Here is a 20,009-nt window from a genome sequence, read left to right as displayed (position 1 = left end):
AATATGCCTGCAGTGCTCACAAGGACCAAGCCCACCTCACAGCTCCTTGGCACACAAGGTCCTGCTGCCCTTCCCACATGCACAGCCAGGCCAGGTCTGCTGTTTGTGCTGGGTGGAGCAAAAACATTCTTGCTTGCTGCACCCCGTGTAAAGGCTTAATTTTCAACAACTTGGCCAGTTTCAACAAAGCCAGGATCCAAGAAGAGCATCAAAAGAATAAGAAAGGAACAGTACCAAAAATACAGTGCAGCTCAAGTTGAAAAACATCAGCTGATAGTGTCCATGATCAACATGGTCTGCACATTCTTGGTTTTATTTCCCATTTACTTCCAAGGGAAATATAATAGCACAGTAAAACCAGAGTTCTAAGAGGTCTGGATCTAAAAGTATTATTTGACACACACAAAACATTCCATCACCTGAGTCTCACAGAAACTCAACCTCTCCAGATTTCCAGAACTGTTCAGTTAAACACTTCTGCAGCAATTTTCTGTTTTACTGTTCACAGTTGTACTATTCTCTCCCACAGCCAAGCATGGCAGTACAGAAACTATTCCTTGTTGACTCTATTAGCATCATTTCTCATTAACACTACTCGGTGGATCTTTCATTTTGAGGACCAAAGTAAGCATGGTCCTCATTGATTTGCATGAGAAAACAATTATCTTTGACTGCAAAAGGCATTTAAAGCTGGAAGTCTGGAGACATTTGGTCATAATGAAAACTTCTAGAACCTTACAGGTTCAAAGAGATTTAAAAACTGCCTACTGCAGTTTGGTTTTTTGTTTTTTGAGGTTTTTTTTTTAAGATTAAAAAAACTGCCTACTGCCCTGAGATTTTTCCTTTCAAGTGTAAACTTCGGTGTTTCACAAATCTGATGATTTTGCTATAGCTAAATGTTTAACACCATTACATATTACTCCATAAAATAATATGGTGAGCACATCACTTCCCCAGTGTCAGAAATAGACAATAAAGTAGTAACTTGGTCTGTTTGAGAATCTTTAAAGAGAGCACAGCATTTCCACAGTGAGAACTGTCAGCAGCAAAACTGCCATTTATGCTGCTCCATTGCTTCCAGCAGGATTTCCTGCCATTGCTCAATATTCCTGTTTTGGCCATCATCAGGAATAGGTGAGCTCTGTCTGCTAAAGAACAGGCTTTATGCCATTTCAATATTGTCTACCACAGTGTGGAATACCTGAAGTTCATTCTTGTTGAGCATTGTCCCAGCCCTGTCACATCCTGCCCTCACACAGTCTATAGGATACTTTGGAGCAGCTTTCTTCCCTGTAAGCACAAAGATGAGATTTGGACCAGCTGGAAGGAATATCAACATCAATATCAACAGGATATTGGAAGGAATATCAATATCAACACCAAGCTCATCACCCAGCACTCCACATTTCTGTCACACCTGAAAGCAGCCGTGGCCAATCTCCCTGGCAAGAAGAATTCAGTGCTCTGAAACCGAGCCCTGCCATGTGATGCTTGAGAATCAACTTATGCAGGACATTTAAACTGCACCTCTCCTTAGCAGATCCAGTGAACAGCTCCACCATCTAGTAACAGGAAAGCAGTACTAGGAAAAAATCTGCAAAAATGTGGTACATTTTGCATCTGTGAAATGCAGCCTTATAAGTCACACACTCTTTTGCATCATCTTTTTTACTTTTTACATATTTACACACCTTTTAAACACAGAGGTAGCTTTTAATCTCTGCTATTTAATAGCCATTCCATACTCTAGAACAACAATTCCCAGGGTGGGAATTTGCACATCTTGACTTCACATTTGTTGCTAGAGGCACAATTCTTCCCCCCATGCCATGCTGCTCATTGCTCAGACAACAGAGCAATCTCAGCTCTGTGTTTATAGTACTTTGGGTTTGTAATACCTTTGGGCTTGCATGCAAATGTCAGTGCCCATCATCATTGCTCTGACACCTCCTCTCCCATCTCCATTCTCCAACAAACACTGAGCACATCACTGTGTGACTATCCTAATAAAACTATTTCCATAAAAATGCTGGAAGAGTAGAGCTCAATCCACGACACAGGTGGAACCTCTGCAATCTCCCAAGGTGGCTTTCCCTGCCACAAGTGCTCCTCTGCATGGAACCTCTGGGGTCTATGCAAGATTGTAATCACCTCTAAGTTCTCTCTGGGGAGCAGCAGTATCTTCTCCACCCTTTCACTGCATTTCGTTGACAAAAATTAAATCACTTTGAATACCTTCCTCCCACTATCACACCTAAAGTTGGACAATAGATAAAAAGAGTTTTCAGGCAGAAAAAGACATGCAGATACAGTACAAGGTCTGATTAAACAGCTCTGCATCCTTAGAAAACGTTATTTTTTTACTTGCATCAACTCCCTTTTTGCTCCTAGTTTAACCTTCTAAATTTCAGTGTTATTTGACACTTCAATACAGACGTTCCTATTTCTAGGTAGAACAAGAGAATCAGCACTTGATTCACACTACTTTGCAATGCCATAAAGTTTAAAAATAACAGCATCCTAAAACATTTCCTTTTACACAAAGCCTTATAAGCCATTCCTCCCAGTTTTAAAATTAAACATACACTTCAGATCAAGGCAGTTCTGAGTCACATTTTCAAAATGTGGAACATGAAAAATATGCAACATCGGCTGCAAGTGGCTACAGACTGGTGCCAGTTTAAGGTATTTTTACAAGACAGGAATAGACAGAGGGAAATAACTGTCCCAAACCTACTGAAGAATATGCCCTTTCCCAGGCCCTGTGTTTTGCTCAGCCCATAATCATTTTTCAATCTGCTGGAAGCCAGGGGTCCTGCTGCCAGGGAGTCTCTACTGACTCCTTCTAAAGCAATGTATGCTGGTCAGGGACTTATTTGCCCTCCTGCTTTGTCTCTCACACTTCATTTCCCCATCACAAACATACTTTGAATCTTTTCTTCTCATGGCTATCCCATCTGACTGTGGCATCCTCCAGAACCAGCGCAACACAACAAAAACCTGCATCTATGTTGTATTTCCTACGTGTCTGAGGACAATGAGCACATCAAGTATACCAAGAGGTGCCCACAAACATGATGATTTTTAAGTTCCCTTGTGTTGCAGGATGCAGCTAAAAGGAAATTATATTCATGTTAACATAGGTTGGGGGTTTGATCTTGTATAGCTTGCCAGAGCAGCACCATTTAGGATTTTTCTCCCAAGAATCTAAAGCAAGCCAAGCTCAGATGTGATGCTGGGGTGCTTTTGTCTTCTCTGCCTGTTCCATGTGGTACAAACATCTCCTGGCAGAACACTGTGATGGGAGAGGGGGTGTTATTTCAAGGGAAGAGATTAGCAGCCTAAATTAAATAGTTAAAACACTAGTGTCCTGAAAGCTTTTTAGCAGTTAGGTAGCTACTTGAATGAAATTCCTTATAGTGGATAAGCCAGTCAAGAATCACAATGATTTTCAAGAATTTGTACTTGAAAATCATTGCGATGTTGAAGATAATTCAGTCTTAATAAGCAAAAAAGACTGAAAAATTCCCAATTCTAAGATCAATAAAAATCTTTTAGATTCACATTTTTTATTTCAGTCAAGCAAAACCTTGTGGCCAACATTCTTTCTTCACTTGCAAATCCACCTTAAGATACCCAATGCAGTTGGGGTTGAGTATACTCTAACAAACCAAATGAAACACACAACTTTCCCAAACACATAGTCTATACACATAGGTATAGACATTTCACTTTCACCAGAGGAAACAAATCACTCTTTTTTTCCCCTCCCCAAATAATTTTTTTCCAGGATCCACAGTTTCATAGAAGGTATTTAAATTTTGATAAATCTGCATTCTCTATTCTACAGAAAATCTTTTCATCAAAATTTTTCCCAGCATGTTAAGCTATAATGCTGGAGAAGCCTACTAAGGAAGTACCTCATCCATGGCATCATCAGTTTCTTCCACAGTGGATACCAGTGTTTGCTGAGAGATAGAAGCACAGCAATTTCATCTGCAAGCTCTTGACAGACAGCTATTGTGTCTGCATCAACACAGCTGCTATTTGATAATCCAAATCCCTCATTATTGTTTCCAAAGGAAAAGCATGCTTCCCTTCTTTCTTCTCATTTCCTCAAAAACAATTCTTTTTTTTTTTAAGGAAAACTAAAATCAAAAGGCACTCCCTGATTCAAGAATTCAAATCAGTTGTCCGCAGATGTATCTCAAATTAACTGTTCTGATGGTGTTCATATTCTACTTTACTGCAGAATAAGGGGGTTTTGTACATTGCACAAAACCTCATTCCCAAAGGCTACTGCTCACCCTGGGAGCCTCCCCTTCCTCATGGTGGGTGTTCCTCTGTGTCCTGCTCTGGTCAGGATGATCTGGAGGGTTACTTCCAGGTCCCAACTCAGACATTCCCCTTGCAAGTGTCATGCCTTGGCTGGTGCCACCAACCACCATCAGCCACAGCCTCCAGTTGCCTGAGGGAGATTGGAGCTGTGCCCGTCCTTCTTCCAAGAGGAAGCGGGAAGGGTAGATGAGGATATAAACAATGACTACCTTGTAATTAGCAACAACACAATCACTCACAGAAAATACTGGGTTTGAAGGGGTGACTATTGTAATGCAGGAGAACCCAATGGGAAGAAATGAGCATGTCTGACTCAACTCAGAAGGCTGAATGATTTCTTTATTATAACTATGCTAAAATACATTAATATACTATATAAAAGGAGGATACTCAAACTACATACTACTTTCTCTAACGCAACTCATGACCCTCTTTGAGAGCCCAGCCCCAGGTGGGTTGGATTGGCCATCAGGCTCAAACAATCCTCACCAGAATCCAACCAAGCACTCACTCCAGGTAAACAATTCTCCAAACACATCCCACATGGGAAAAACAAGGAGCAGAAATAGAAATTGTTTTCTCTTTCATTTCTCTCTGTGCACCTCTATGAAAATCCTGAGAGGGAGAGAAATGAGAAACCCTTGTGCCAGACCAGCTTAGATCCCCAGCTCCAATGTGTTTGGCTTATTAATATTTCACATCAGACAGCAAAGAAGCTTCGGTGTTATAAAGGAGCACTGATAACACATCATTCAAACAACTTTCAGCTTTGCACAGACCCTTTAAACCGTTCACCCATGAAACAAGATGCCAAAGGCAGCTCCTCAGCACAGGTCAGATGCTGAATGGGAGGCACATTCCACCCCATAAACATTTAAGCCACCAGTAATTAGCTTATCAGAGGCCACGAGAGCCCTTTGGTCTGCCAGTGCTTCCTCCAGACAGGCAGTGGGAGTGGGCTTGTTGGTATGCACCAGGCATTTCAGGCACGAATCCCAGCCTTGTCCCAACATACCCCAGAATGTGGGCACAGTGGTGAAAGCCTCATAAACCAGCTCTGAGAATGTGGGAGGTGCTTGGAATCAAAACAGAGCAGCGTGAACAGTGATAACATCAGTATTGCAGAAATCTGGTATCTGCCTGACTGAATCTTAAGAAGGAGCCCACAGGGGCTGCAGGAGTGGTTTCATTCCTGTAGCACATCTTGCCTGAGCTAGAGGAATAGGTTGGCTCTTGTGAAAAGCCACAAGCCTGCTGCATCCCCACTTTTGCACAGGTACTCAGTTCCTTGACAGTCTCTGAGGGCATGAGAAGACTGAGCTTATCAAAATCCTATACCTTATCCATAGAAAGGATGCAGAAGAAATAGTAAAGTTTGTTAGCTTTGGGTACAGGTCATAGGGAGTAAAACAAGCCACCATTTTAAAAGAACTTTGACTGTCTTCAGCTCTCAGTCCTTCATTCACCCCTTCTCCAGCTTCCTCAGGACCTCAGTCCAGAGCAGACTCCTGAACTGGTCACACATTTCCAAACTTTTACAATCATACAGCCAAGTGAAACTAGTCCTCAGCAGACAGTCATCTTCTCCAAATATCAGCTCACTATTCTGCAACAATGATGTAAAAACCTAGCACCAGCTACGAGGAAAAATTGCAGCAAAACTTCCAGGGCAATATCCCTAGTCCAGGTGTAGAGCCTGAGATGCCACAGCATAATTTGAGATAATCCTGAACCACCTTCAACTCCAACCAAAGTCATTCACTCTTACAAATATTCAGGTACAAACCTGAGCACCAAAAAACAAACAGACAAAAAAAATCAGTGGTTGGTAGTTATGCTTCCCTTGGACATGCAAATACACTTTGTTTTTTGGAGCTCTTTGCTCTCTGGCTTTCAAAACCATTTGCATGATAATGGAGAATGTCATTCACATCAAAAATAAAAGAAGTTTTGTAATGCTTCACATGTTCATAGGTCTGCCAAGTCTTTAATCAACACAACATTTATGGGAACCAATATTCTCCTCCATCCCACCACAAAGTACAAATATTCACTGGAAGTCAGAAAGCAAGACTCCTTAACTTTAAAATCCTTCTCTTTTCACAGAAAACATTTCTAACAGAGATAGCAAGAATAGTCCAAAGCAATGTCCCAGGAAGAGTTTTCCTTTTCCCTGTGAAATTTTTATTTTTCAGTAAAATCCTTTTCTGCAAGGCTCTTTGTACAAGAAAACTTCAACCTGTAGTGAAAACAATCCAGGCAGTAATATATAAACACACAAGGAGACTGTAGCAGGTTTAGAATTACTTTACTAAGAACAGATATCAAGAGAGGCCTGTCCTGTTCCTAACATCTTCAAAGAGCATTTGAAATAATTTATGTTTTCATCCCCTCAGCTTGTGGAGCGACTGAGCTTGACATGTAGAGTGTTCCTAACCAAAGTCAGTGGGGCCTACGCTCACTTCCACTGGTTTTTGGTTTTTTGGGGTTTTTTTTGCCTTTTTTCATAAGTTGGGTTGTTCTGGGTTTTGGTTTTGCGAGCACAAAACCATCTATAAGGATTTTGGCCTGTAATCATTTCTGAAGAGCTAAAAACTGCTCAAGAGTATCTAGTTCACACTGTCCCATCAGCAGTGCCCAAGTAAGCAGTAGGAGCTGTTTAAGCACTTACACCTTTTTCCTAAAGGCTGCCTTGGTGCTGAAAGCTCCCTGACTGCCTATGCTTCTCCCTGTTCCTGCAAGAGTTCTTTAACTTTTGTCAGGTTTTAGCAAAGTGGTTATATAGTTCCTGCTGTATGCAGCACATGCTTTAATCAATACTTCTCCATTGCTGTCCACCTTACACTCTTCACCTCAGCCCAAGCATCAACAGTTTCATGCCTAACAAAGCACTGAGGTGAACCCTTGTGAACAGGCAAATAAAACCTGCAGTCAGCAGAGCTTTTGATCTGCTACCACTCCTGTCCCAAGAGCTACATTTTATAGGGCACACCTCAAACATACCACTTGACCAATATCAGATACTAAGTCAATATTTATTCCCTAAAGCTATGCATACTATTCGGCCAGCTTGTTTTATCTATTTATATTTTTCAAATGAATTGTTCACAGGAAAGACTATTAAAAAAAAATAAAAATTTTGCAAAAAAGAAGAAAAGAAGATATATAATCTCAGCTCACAAAAATCACTCAACTCTGATTCTCTGACCTGTTTGCTTTAATTTCAAGATTTTTTAGACAACTGTAGCTGTCTTGTTCCCAAACTACTTCCCAAGATCCATGTCAGTTGGTGTTAGCACATCCCTCCACTCCCCCACTTTCAATTCAGTCACAAAGTCCAAAAGCTTGATTCTAGAGGGCTGCTGTGTGCCTGCCTTTTAAACTTGGAGGACATTGGGAATCTGTAACTCTGCCAGCAAACAGACTCATTTGTTATGAACACAGCCCATATTTAGCTATGTGTCTCCCAAGGAAAAAACACATACTTCTTAACAAAGCCCAATCTCTGTGCAGCCAAATCCCTGGGGACCGCTGGATCCCATTTTGCATGGCCAAATAAGGTAAAGTAAGAATTTGAAAAATGCAAACCTGGCCTGAAATTGCCTGCAGCTTTCAGGAGCCATTTTTGCATTTGTTAACCTTTTGTTAAACATCAGAAGGTGCTGCAAGGCTTTCATTTTATCACTTTTCCATCAATATTTAATTTCCAATGAAGTATTTTGTAACACAAGTGAGCTTTAAGGAGATGAAGTAGTAGGAGACCATGGCTAAGAGCAGTAACAGGAAACTATACTGGAGAAAACAGTGTCAAAGCTTCACCCAAAATAAAAATGGTGCAATTCACGGAGAGATACTGATTGGACATTCTCTGGATCACAGGCAAACGCTCTTCTGAAATGCACATAGGAGGTAATCCAGTAGGTTACATAACACACTGCACATCTGAAGTGGATTTTAATTCTGGCTTCCCACTGAACTTCACTACCTTCCTTCTGGAAGAGATGTCTATTTCTCTAATGGAAAAAAAAAATATTACACATTTAAGGCAGAAGAGATATTGTAAATAATTTTTGTCTACATGCAAACACCAGGTAAAGACTTCCTTAAGGAGTGGACTTTGACTTCATTTTCCTCTGTCCATCTTCCACCACAAATGTATCCTGCCCTCCTGTCCTCTACCACATCTGAGCACCAGGCAGCTGCTGCACAGGAACCCAGAGATTCAAGATCCCCATTATCATTGTGCATTCAAACTAAAAGCATGTGGGACACAGGGAAAAGTGAGCAGCTCTCTACCACTCCAGCTGAAAAATGTGCATGCAGAAGTTATGTAGCTTTTCACAGAGCAAGTGCAAAGTAAAACCATGTAGTTCATGCATGCATGGGCCAAATTCAAGTGGGTGTGGGAAGCACAGATTTTTCAATCAGTTGGAAGTGAAAGCAGCAACTCAGAAGAAATTGATTTTTGCTCTTTGTTCTAACTTAGTCATGAGATGTGATTAGGCATCATGGGCCTTGTGTGACTGAGAAACTGCTCTTGGCTTCCCTGAGAAGTGAAGACATTGTCATGCCCTGAAGCATTTTGTATTTTTGACCATGACCAGTGGTCTTCCACAGGATGATTTTGATGCTAAGTCAGCACCTCAGCTGACAGCCAGTTTTTGTGGAAGCATCACACCATTTGTTACCTCAGCACACTGCTTGCTAGCCTTCTGCAGAGACTGAGGAAATACCTGTATCCATGCAGAACAAGAAATTGAAAGTCACTAGGGAGAAGCAGTTATTCCCTTCCAAACCTCTGTGTTCTACAGGAGATTAGCAACTGAAACTGTTAATGTGCTAACTAATCCCTTTTAAGCATTGTCATATTAGCAGCACTCAGCCTACTTTACCAAATTAAAGGTGAAAGAGCAGCTTTTAACATTCTCATTCCCAGGAAACAATTCCAACAGAAACATACCAAAGTGGAAAACCAACAAGTTTAAAAATGAGAAAGATTTACCTTTGCACTCAAGGCACAAGGAACACAGGCCAGGTTTAGCTGGGGTAACCACATTCAGACTTCCAAAGCTGCAGATCTCACCACACATTTTTGTCCAGGATGGTCCAGCAGGACCATCCAGGTTTGAAGTGATGGAGTATTGGGCAATCCCAGCCAGAAGCATAGACTGGAACAAGCAATCATTGAGAGCAGCCCTGAGGAGGACTCAGGGGTTCTCATGGACAAAAAAACTGGACACGACCCAGCAATGTGCTCTGGCAGCCCAGAAAGCCAAACATAGCCTGGGCTGCATCCAAAGCAGCCTGGCCAGCAGCTCAGGGGAGAGGATTCTCCCCTTTTGAGACCCCACCTGGGGTGGGAGCATCAAGGCCTCAAGGGACACCTCATTGCAGCCTTCCAGGACCTTATGGAGGCTTATAAAAAGGAGGGAGATGGAGTTTTTATAAGGGCAGATACTGACAGGACAAGGGGCAATGGTTTAAAGGGAAAGAGAAAAGGTTTATATTAGACATTAAGAAGAAATTGTTTCCTGTGAGAGTAGTGAGGCACTGGAACAGGCTGCCTGGGGAAGCCTGTCCCATCTACTGAAGTGTTCAAGGCCACCTTGGATGGGGTCCTGGGCACCGAGGTCTAGTGGGTGGTATCCCTGCCCATAGCACAGGTGTTGAAACTAAATTATCTTTAAGGTCCCTACCAACCTTAGCCCCTCTGTGATTCTGTTTCTATAGCAGAAGAGGACTTTGGAGCAGGTGAATCACATTGCTCATCACATGGGACCACATACAGGATTTCTCCTGGTCATGCCAACACCAGAGCTTTGAAGTAGGTAAGAACACATGTATTTTAAGAACCATGACAGGACTTTTAAAATTTTTTTAGCAATCTGAATATCACTCTGAGTTGTAGGGCTCAGAGCTAATTTTGCTGCAGATTTCAACCCTGTTGAAATCTGTTTCACTTATGGTGGGATTAGGAAACAGAGACATAAAAATCCTCCCATCCAGTCCTGAATGATGTACATAGACACCTCTGGTATGAAGCAGCAGCACCATCCCAAGGGAGGCAGGGGCAGGCTCCTTCCAGGCCCTCTCCCTGATCCCCAGAGGCTCAGTTTTTGGCTGCAGCATGCCAAGTTGGCCAGGACCCAGCTCTCCTGCCTGTGGCCAGACTCTGTGGCTCAGCTGCTGACCTGCAGAGAGCAGGGCTGAAACTGCCCCGTGCCAGCTGGCTGATAGCCAAAGCAGCTCCCTTTCCAAACCAAAGCCAGAACATACCATGAAGGCTCTGACTCCAGCTTGAAACTAAATGTAAAATTATAGAAACTTCCTCTTACTTTTTCCACAAGGTTTCCAAACTGAGAAAAGTCCTTTAAAGCTATTCCAGGTAAATAATCCTTGTAAAATTTGTACCTTTGCCTCTAATGTAGTGGAGACCAGCGGTGGAAGAAAGGTTCATTCTTATTTTGTTTAGGTTTTAACTCACAGCAAACCAGGATCAGGACACTTTTTGTGAACTGAAGGTTCCAGAGGTGTTGGAAAGCTTTAGTTGCTTCATTCTGGAAACACTTGGTTTGTTGTTTTATATTTTAAAAAAGCTGAGTCTAGCTAAGGAAGACAATCATGCCAGAAATACGACTGCACAGCATAATCAACAGGATTCTCTATTTAGTTTAACTTGCATTATAAAAGAAACACCACATGGAAACACAGATTTTTATATTTAGAGTTGACAGGCAGGAAGATAAAAAGTGAATTTGACTTACCTGGATATCACATCAGGCTGGAGGTACTCTACAGAGCTGGCCACGGTTTCCAGCAGAAATGGGCTTTACCAAGCATAAATATGAGGTGCTGCTCTGGAAGAAAGTTTGAAGGAGTAGCAAGGGGAGGAAAGAGTCTGGGCAAGAGTCAGGAGGAATATCTTCTGATAGTTGATCATATCTGGAACCTTGCCAGATAGATGCCATTAGCAACCTCCTGGATATCCACAGAAAACTGCCAAGCCAGTTCTTTGACTGACAATTCTCATGCTAGCACATCACATACAACCACCCCCAGGAAAACCACATCAGAACAGAACAAGACTGACACAAAAACACATGCACACACAAAAAAAAAACCCCCAAAACCAAACAAAAAACAAAACAAAACAAAAAAACCCAAACTAAAAAACAACAACCCAAACCCCCCCCCCCAAAAAAAAAAAAAAAACAACCAAAAAAACACCAACAAAAAACCCAAACTAATGCTAGTTCTACTTCTGCTAACTGGATAAGTGAAATTAAACAGATCTTTGTGTATGATTACTATCGGTGTGCTCCAGTACAATACAGAACAAAAGGCAACTTTATGCTTAAAATCTTCTTTATAAATTCTGTTTTCTTCATCAGGCTGAAGGACTGGAGGAGCATAGACACATTTTCAAATGCTGTACTGGAAAAAGGGCTACACACAGGTTTAAAGTGCAGCGTGTGCTTATATGACAGGCTTGGGACTTGGGCTGCCAAAGCTGATTATTTCTTCCTCATACTCACACAGACTAATGCTCCATATGCTTGGCCAGGGCCTGGACCACAGTGTCCAAGGCAGTTCTAAAGTTACCCAGTCAAAGCAAACAGATTTAGGGTTTGGCTGATGCACTGCCCAGGCTGAACTTCAGCTGTCTTTGCTTGGGGCTCACCTCCACTCTCTACAGCTGCTGGACTTGATTATCTCTTCCAGCCTTGGTGATTCTCAGAGTATAAGGACAAACTTTTTAGCAGGGATTGTTGTGATAGGACGAGGGGTGATGGTTTTAAACAAGAAGGCTGATTTAAATCAGCTATAAATAGCAAGTTTTTTATAATAACTGTGATTAAACACTGGAACAGGTTGCCCAGAAAGGTGGTGGATACCTTATTCTTGGAAATATTCAAGGTTAGGCTGGACAGGTATCTGAGCAACCTGGCCTGGTTGAGAATGTCCCTGCTTATTCAAGGAGTTTTTGACTAAATAGCCTTTAAAGGTCCATTTATTTTATGATTCAGCAAAAGGAAACAATCCCCAGAAAGTAACACTAGCCAAGAGGCATGAAAGATAGTAGAGAATGAAAATCAGGAAAACAGGGGTAACAAAAGAGAAAAGCAAACCCACATCTAAAAAACTGTTTTGTTTAGTTTCTGAAATAATTCTTCTAGAAAAAGATCTTTAGCTTTGGTCTTGTCATATATAATGGCCAGCATCCTCTGCATTTACCCAAAGAGTGCCCTGAGGCAGGTGTTCTCACAGCTGGAAATACAAACAGCTGGTGGGCCTGCAAAGGGGCCTTGAGACTACACCCCTGCTCTGAGGTTGGGAATTCTAAGCTCTGTGACAAGGGATAATATGGGTGAAAGCTGGTCCAAGAAGTTTGGGAATCAGTGCTGCAGATTGAAGCCATGCTTGCTCTGAGCAGAAAACAGGAATGATTCAGTTTGCAGAGCTTCCCAGATGAATTGCAATTTTGTACACCAGTTTATAGGCAGAGGAAATGCTTTTTTTTGGTTTCCACCCTCCCACTTCTTCCTCCTCCTCCCTAGAAGATTTTATACTCATAGAAAGCCAAGGATGAAATGATTTCAATGTGTGGTTATGCTCAGAGAGGGCAGAGACCCTGACGAAGCACATAGGGTGGGGAATCCATGATTATCACAATTTCTTTTCCCTGTGACTCAGTTGTAGGCTATTTCAACAAGACAAATGAACTCCTTTCAATTCACAACAATTTTTAAATGAAAAAGCTGTTAAGAATCAAAGTAAGTATTTTCACATTTGACTGCAAAGATTAAAGAAAGTAGTTCTTTACTGGTCACCTGAATCTATTTTACAAAGACATCTGAAAGGCATTTTATCAGCTGCTGAGCAGTATTTACTTATGAAACTGCTCTAATTGCTTTGGAATGTGCACCCTTACTGCTGGAACAGCTCAGCCCTGCTAACACTGAGCAAAGTAATACTGGTTCATAGGACATGCAACTTTTATACAGCATTCATTTTTCCTCCTCAAGGTAAACAGCATGAAATTCAAAAAGGAAAAGCAGCAAACACCTCATAAACAATGACTTTTACAGGGCTGCCCTACATGTTTACAAAACCACCAACTCATCAGGAAAATTCATCATTGCCATGACTGAAATCATCACATATCAGTAATTTAGAGCTAAACCCATCTTGCAGCTGGAAATTGCATGGGTAAAAACTTATTCCTGGTGCCCAGTAAATAAGTGCTGGAGTCAATATCCAGCTTGGAAGAAGAAGTGTGTCCTGGCCACAAGTAAGCCCTATTATTAGCTTGCCATCTTGCCCTCTCTTAGCAGTGGAGCTCTTGATAGATAAAGGAAAATCTACTCAATCTTGCCTTAATTTTGTAAAACTGAAGCACAACTCTGGTCTGCATTACACATGTCCAGGCTCAGTAACAGCCTAACAAAAAAAAACCCCCAAAAATTGGTTATAGCTCTATCTGTCTTTAAGACAAAGCAATCCTGAGGACTGAGTCACAACATGGAAAGTGCAGTGGCTTGAACAGCACTTTCTCTTTGTCTGTATCACAAAATCCCCGTGTACTTTACCCAGCAGAGTTGGAAAAGCACAAAATAATTGCTATTATGCATGTTGATGTATAAAACATGGAAAATAAAGAACAGTAAAGGGCAAATCATGCCAATCCTCCTACCACTGATAAAGAAGTGAACTGCTATATGTAGGAAACAGCCAAGCTAGTCTCATTGGCCTGGGCCAAACTTTATAAAGACTTTTAAACTTCACATGCTTTGAGTTAGTGTCACAGGAGGCAGGAATGTCACATGTCTCCCCTTCAAGCCTGAGTTAACAGAATCCTTGGATAAAGCAGCTTCAGACAAAACCAGGCCAGGCTTGGAGATAAACAGCCCTGGTGGCTGCTCAGAGCTCAAGGTCAAGGGCTTGACAATCAGACCTTGGAGAAGGCTGAAGGTGACATGGGGTTAGATGCTCTCAGCTGAGAGGGTTCTTCTCATTTCTGACTCATTTAACAAGAAAGTTTCTTAAGTTTTCTGCCTGACATGCCATCCAGGTCTCCTCCTGCTCCGTGAAGTCTTCTCATCTCTTCTCCAGAGCCCTTCAAGCAGCCCTCAACCTCCTCAAGAGCTGCTGCCACCTTCTCCTCCTGTCACAGCCTGCCTCTGCTGACCAGCTACACACTCCACTCCTGCTCCCCATCACCAGGGAAAGAGCAAATGCCTCTTCATTTCCTCCTTTCCCTCAGCTATCCACACTTCACATTTCCCTTTGCTTTGTTTCCTACAGCAAATTAATTTTTTTTTAAACAGCTAGTTTATTTTCTTATTGGAAAACCCTTTTTGGCCTTAAGGCAGCATGAACTTCTCCTTGTTTTCTCCTGCTGAGAAGGGACCTGACCTAGAGGTGAGAGCTTTGAGGCTGCCAAAATTATTTCCCTGCATGACCTTTCTAATCCTTGGCCTCCACTGCTTCAGTCAACACCACAAGTACCTTCTAGTATGACAATCACCATTTGTTGCTTAGGAATTAAACATTGACTAAACACATCATTCTGCATAGGCCACTGAACTGGAAGAATGTTTAGTGAGCTCAGCAGCTAAAGCTTTATTAACCATCTCTGGTGACCTTCTCCAAGGCAAAGGAATAGCCATGGCTCAAAGGCTTTGCAAAGTTCTCCTTCTATAGCCCACAATGCTTTTAAAGCTCTCACACCCCCACACAACAAAGTCTGCCAGCACATAAATGCCAACTTATCCATCCCATCACAAAGTTTTTCGTTCCACTCTTCATGCTGTTCCAAACTCTCTCCAAACCGTTTAGCACCACCCACAGCACATCTACTGCTCCTTCTGCCACACCAGTGAGTTGAAAAAAAGATTAGTTTCCTTCCTCAAGCATGCCTGCAATGTTTAACAGTTCTCTGGAGCATAGGTCAGCTAAAGGAGTGTTGAAACAGAACAACTAACAGACAGGACAGCAAATGGAGCTTTACAAACATCAGCAAATACAATAACAGGAGTCCAAAATACCCCTGGGGGAGGATGTTCCCTCTCCAGTATCAAAATCACAAAGAAGTGTGTCTAGGGTAATAAATAGAAGACATGTTAAGGTACCACTCACTCTGGCACTTTAAAACAAGAAAGGAGAAAAGTTAAATGAGAATTCCTTGCATTTTCTGAATTCTCCTCTTCCTTAACTTGGCACACACGAAAGAGAAAGGCATGGGAGAGAAGAGCCCACATTTCCCTCAGATTCCATGCTATTTATACATCCTGCTCCCATCAGATCAGAATGAAAAATTTGGATGAGTATTAGGTGGTCTTTTGTGGTTGTTATTCAATAAAAACCACCTAAGTAAGACAGCAGTTCTACCACCTTGCCAAAACTGGACTGTGTCCCACTTGGTGGCATCTTGCCAATGCTAATAATTTAGTAGGGTGGTTAAGTGTTTTGAAACTAAAATACAGCTTTCAACTCTATTCCTAGACCAATCAGATCTGGAAAAAAAACCCAATCAGCCCAAATACTGTCTCAGCTTGGAGCCAGAAAGCCATATCTCAAATTCTCTTGTGGGCCACAGTTACACGTGCCAGCTACCTTTGAGTTAGGAAAGGAGCCACAGCAGCATTAATGATGAGACTTGCTGGACAGAGCAGATTGACTCTGATAGGCAGAAATGAGATAGATGTCTAAGCATGAGCATCCTTGTTTGACCCTGGAGGTCTGAATTCCCCAGGGAGGTGTGTCCCAGGAAGAGCACAGACCCATCGACTAAATATTGCGTTTCAGTAGGTAAAAGGACGGTGAGAAGGATTTTTCTTTTCATCTTTAGAAAAGTGCCCTGACCAACCACTCACAGTGAGGGGCATGAAATAAAGGATTTCAAGCTACTTATTAGCCATCTACAAAAGCACACAGGTTTACTGGGTACTCCAGTGTTCTCTGGAAGCTTGATTTTCAGCTGTTTTCCTTAGTGTCTGCTAAAAACCTTGCTCTAACAGCCCCTTCTGCTTCAAGAGTTACAGGATTGTAACAGAGAGAAAAAATTCACTGGCCAAGTCTCTCATTTTAGTTTTGGGTAAACAAAATTGCACTATAATCCTGATCTTGAGAAACCAATTCCCTGGCACATTTATTAATGCTGCCTACATTATCCTTCAGCATTGGAAAGGGGACAAACCTAAGCTCAAGACAGGAGGAAGGAACATGTGGAAGGGAAATTAAGCTACTTAAGAGTTCTTGTTCTTGGCAATAAATGCAAGAAGACAAGATTGTAATTATCTAGTTTATTGCTATAAATAAGCAATTTTTTTAGTAGCTTAGTTTTTAGTAAATATTTCCAGGACATGACAGTCAAATAACTATCTGAGAAAGCAATCTCATTTGTGCACAAAATCCAAATGATATGAAGATCACAGAATAGCCTGGGGTAGAAGTGCCTTTAAAGCACATTTAGTACAAGTCCCACTGCTAGAGGTAGGGACATCTACTAGACCAGGTTGCTCAAAATCTCATTAAAGCTGGCCTTGAACACTTCCAGGAATGGGTAGAAGCTGTAGCTGCTCTTGGGAACCAGAGCCTCACCACCCTCACAGTAAAGAATTTCTTCCTGGCATCTAATGTAAACCTACAGGCAGTTTCAAGTCATTGTCCTGTCACCACATGTTCTTGCAGAAAGTCCCTCTCCATGTTTCTCATCAATTCCCTTCAAATACTGGAAGGCCACAATTAGGTCACCTTCTCATTTCCAGGTTGAAAAACCCCAATTCTCTCTCCCCATCTGGCACCACCATAACTTTCTCCAGAACTAGTACTGTGCAAACAAGCAATTACTTAGTAGGAATTTCTAGGAACCTCCAAAATTACACAGACTCTGCTAGTGTAAAATCTTCTAGCAGCAGCCTTGCTTTTCCTTTGTGGATGTATTTTAGGAAATGTACACTGAGAAATACCAGCTCATCACTCCCTGTATGGGTTGTGGTGTGCAGCAAAGGAGTCAGCCTGGTGAGACAGTGTGTGCCACTGATCCTTAGACAACCCTGTTAGTAAGGGCAATTTTCAAGACTGATTGATGGATCTATTGCTTCAGAGCTCAAGTTATGATTCTTCAAGAAAAGCAGAAATAAAGAATCAAAACTGTTGGCATTTGAGATATTTAGGCTGAAATACTAGCAATTATTATTTTTCTCAGGAGAAATGCCTGGCACATATTATATTTGCTGCCACGCCAGTGTAGCCTTCCAAAAGATGCAATCAAATAAAATTCAGCATATTTGCAAATGTGGAACTGCATTTAATGTATCAAATGAACTTTGTACTGGATGTGGTTCAAAGAGTAAACTTGGTGTAATTTGTTCTGTCTCAGAAAAAAGCGTTCCAAACCAAGAGCTTTATTTTCTGTTCCAAAGGGCAAGTTACAGCACCATCAGTGCTGCATACCTTTCCTCCTCCCTTTCCACAGCTCCAGCCTCTCTGGATGGTTTTTGTTTCTTTCTTGCATTTGTGATCTTAGGTTTTGCAGTTTCAAGCTGGAAGAAAAATCCAGGAATACCAAAACCCAACCCTTTGCTCAGTTGCTATGAACAAAAGGAAAAGTGAATGTTCAGTAAAAAAAAATAAAGAAAAATATTTTGCCACCTTTACTTCTCATTTACACAGACCTCACCAAATAAACAATGTGTTCTTCTCCACCCAATCTGCCAAAGAATGACTTTGAAGCTGGGAGAAACACCTCCTTGGCAGTGTTTTGTTTTTGTTCTTAGAGAGTATGTGCAAGAAGAAACACGATAGAAGTAACTCAGCTCTCAATTTCTTCTGTATTTTGCATTCACAAATGTCCAGTCCAAGAAGAATTTGAGTTGCAAACATACCTGAAGTGGCAAGGTGCTGTGTCAGTGGATAAAGTGAGGGGCTGGGGGGACAAGGCTGGGCCAGCCATTTGCCTGTCCCTCTGCTAGTCACCCAAACAGCATCTGCACAAACTGTATCAAAACTTCTTCATGATTATAACAGAGATGAAACAACAATGGCACCTGCAGCTCTGGTCAAACAGAAAATACCCTTTCAAACCCAAGCATGAGATACCACCTGGGCTTTGCACACACCAGCCAAGCTTTTATGCCATTTCACCAAAACCTGAAAGTCTTTGCATGAAGACCAACACATTGTTCAGCATCTCCTGAGCCACTAGAACTCTTTTAAAGGTTCATCCATCTGCCTCATAAAGGGACAGTCTGTCCATTGTACCATACATTTCCCACATTATGCAGCTACCAGCTAAGCTCCTTTGATGCTCTAGTGCCTAAGGTACTGCCAGTTGCTTCCTTTCTTCCACCAAGAAACTGCCCACTACAAATAAGGCAGCAGAAAATTACCCTTACACTAATTTCAGGTTAGAAGCCAGGCTAAGAAATCATATCTTAGAACAAATGGGGTTGTTTTACTTTTAAACTATAGAGAACAAAAAAATCATCTCAAAGCAGACATGAGAAGCATTCACCTCTCTGAAATAATATCCAATTTACAGCCATATGCAATTTCAGCCCACAGATTATGTTGGAAACTTGAATCCACAAATTTGGCCATGTAAACAGTTCTGCCGTGGGCATGTGTTCTCACTGGCTGCTGAAAGGAGCAGTGGTGAGTCTGAGGCCAAGTTTTTGTTGAACTTGCAGATATAAACCTGTACACAGTTATGTGTACAATAGCTTCTCCCTTGAGCAGACTCTGCACCATCCCAAAGTACTTCCCCCAGGGTATTTCTATTTCTCTCGCAGATAAGAGATATACAAGAAAGAACAAAAACAACAAACCATGTTCTACTCTAAGCAAATTTTGCTTTTAATTTAAACAAATCCCTAAACTGAGGGAAAGTTGATTTTCAGTGTAATTGTATTAACAGCTTATCCGTACAGCAAGTTACCTGTTAATGATCCTGGTCACACTCACCATCTTTTCCAGCAGAATCCGCTTTGTCTTGTCTTCAGGCAGTGGCACAATCAGCTGAGTGGATCAAACCCTGATCCCCAAGAAGAGTAGCTGGTCTCACAAACCAGCAGTAGTTCAAAATTCACTTGGTTTCTTTTTTTAGCATCTGTTCACCCAAGAGCATGACAAACTGACCCCACTTAGTACATTTAAATTGGAGAGAGGCTTTTGGTCAAATGCTCTTTTAGTCTAATGCAAGAAACTGGTGTGTCACCTAAGTGATGAGAAGAATCAGTGACTTTACCATTACTCAGCTCCAGAGCCTGCCAGCATTTTGCTCACCTTCCAGCTGGATGTGGCAGCACACACCAGGTTCCAAACTGGCTGTCCTTCACACAGCACGGACAAGTTTATCCTCCACAGCTAAAAAAAAAATGCATGCAGGTTCAGCAGCATCCCCTAAGAGGTGAATAGTAAGAGACATGCAATTCAGGAATGATTTTGTTTGAACAACTAATCACAGGTTTGTGGCAACAGCGAAACTCAGTATAAAGGGCGTGCATAAATTTGTCTCAAAACATGCTTCTAGTCTTTGCTTTCCCATTGCAAGCTTCAAAATAACTATTTATTCCATGCATTTATCTGCATGTATATACATGTGTGACCTTGTCCAGCATTGCTAAAGGCACACAGACTTTAAAAAAAAATCATTAAATCCCCTGGGG

This window comes from Taeniopygia guttata, chromosome 1 (genome assembly GCF_048771995.1).
Source record: "Taeniopygia guttata chromosome 1, bTaeGut7.mat, whole genome shotgun sequence".
In the NCBI taxonomy this organism is placed as follows: Eukaryota; Metazoa; Chordata; class Aves; order Passeriformes; family Estrildidae; genus Taeniopygia; species Taeniopygia guttata.
This window is presented reverse-complemented; position numbering follows the sequence as displayed.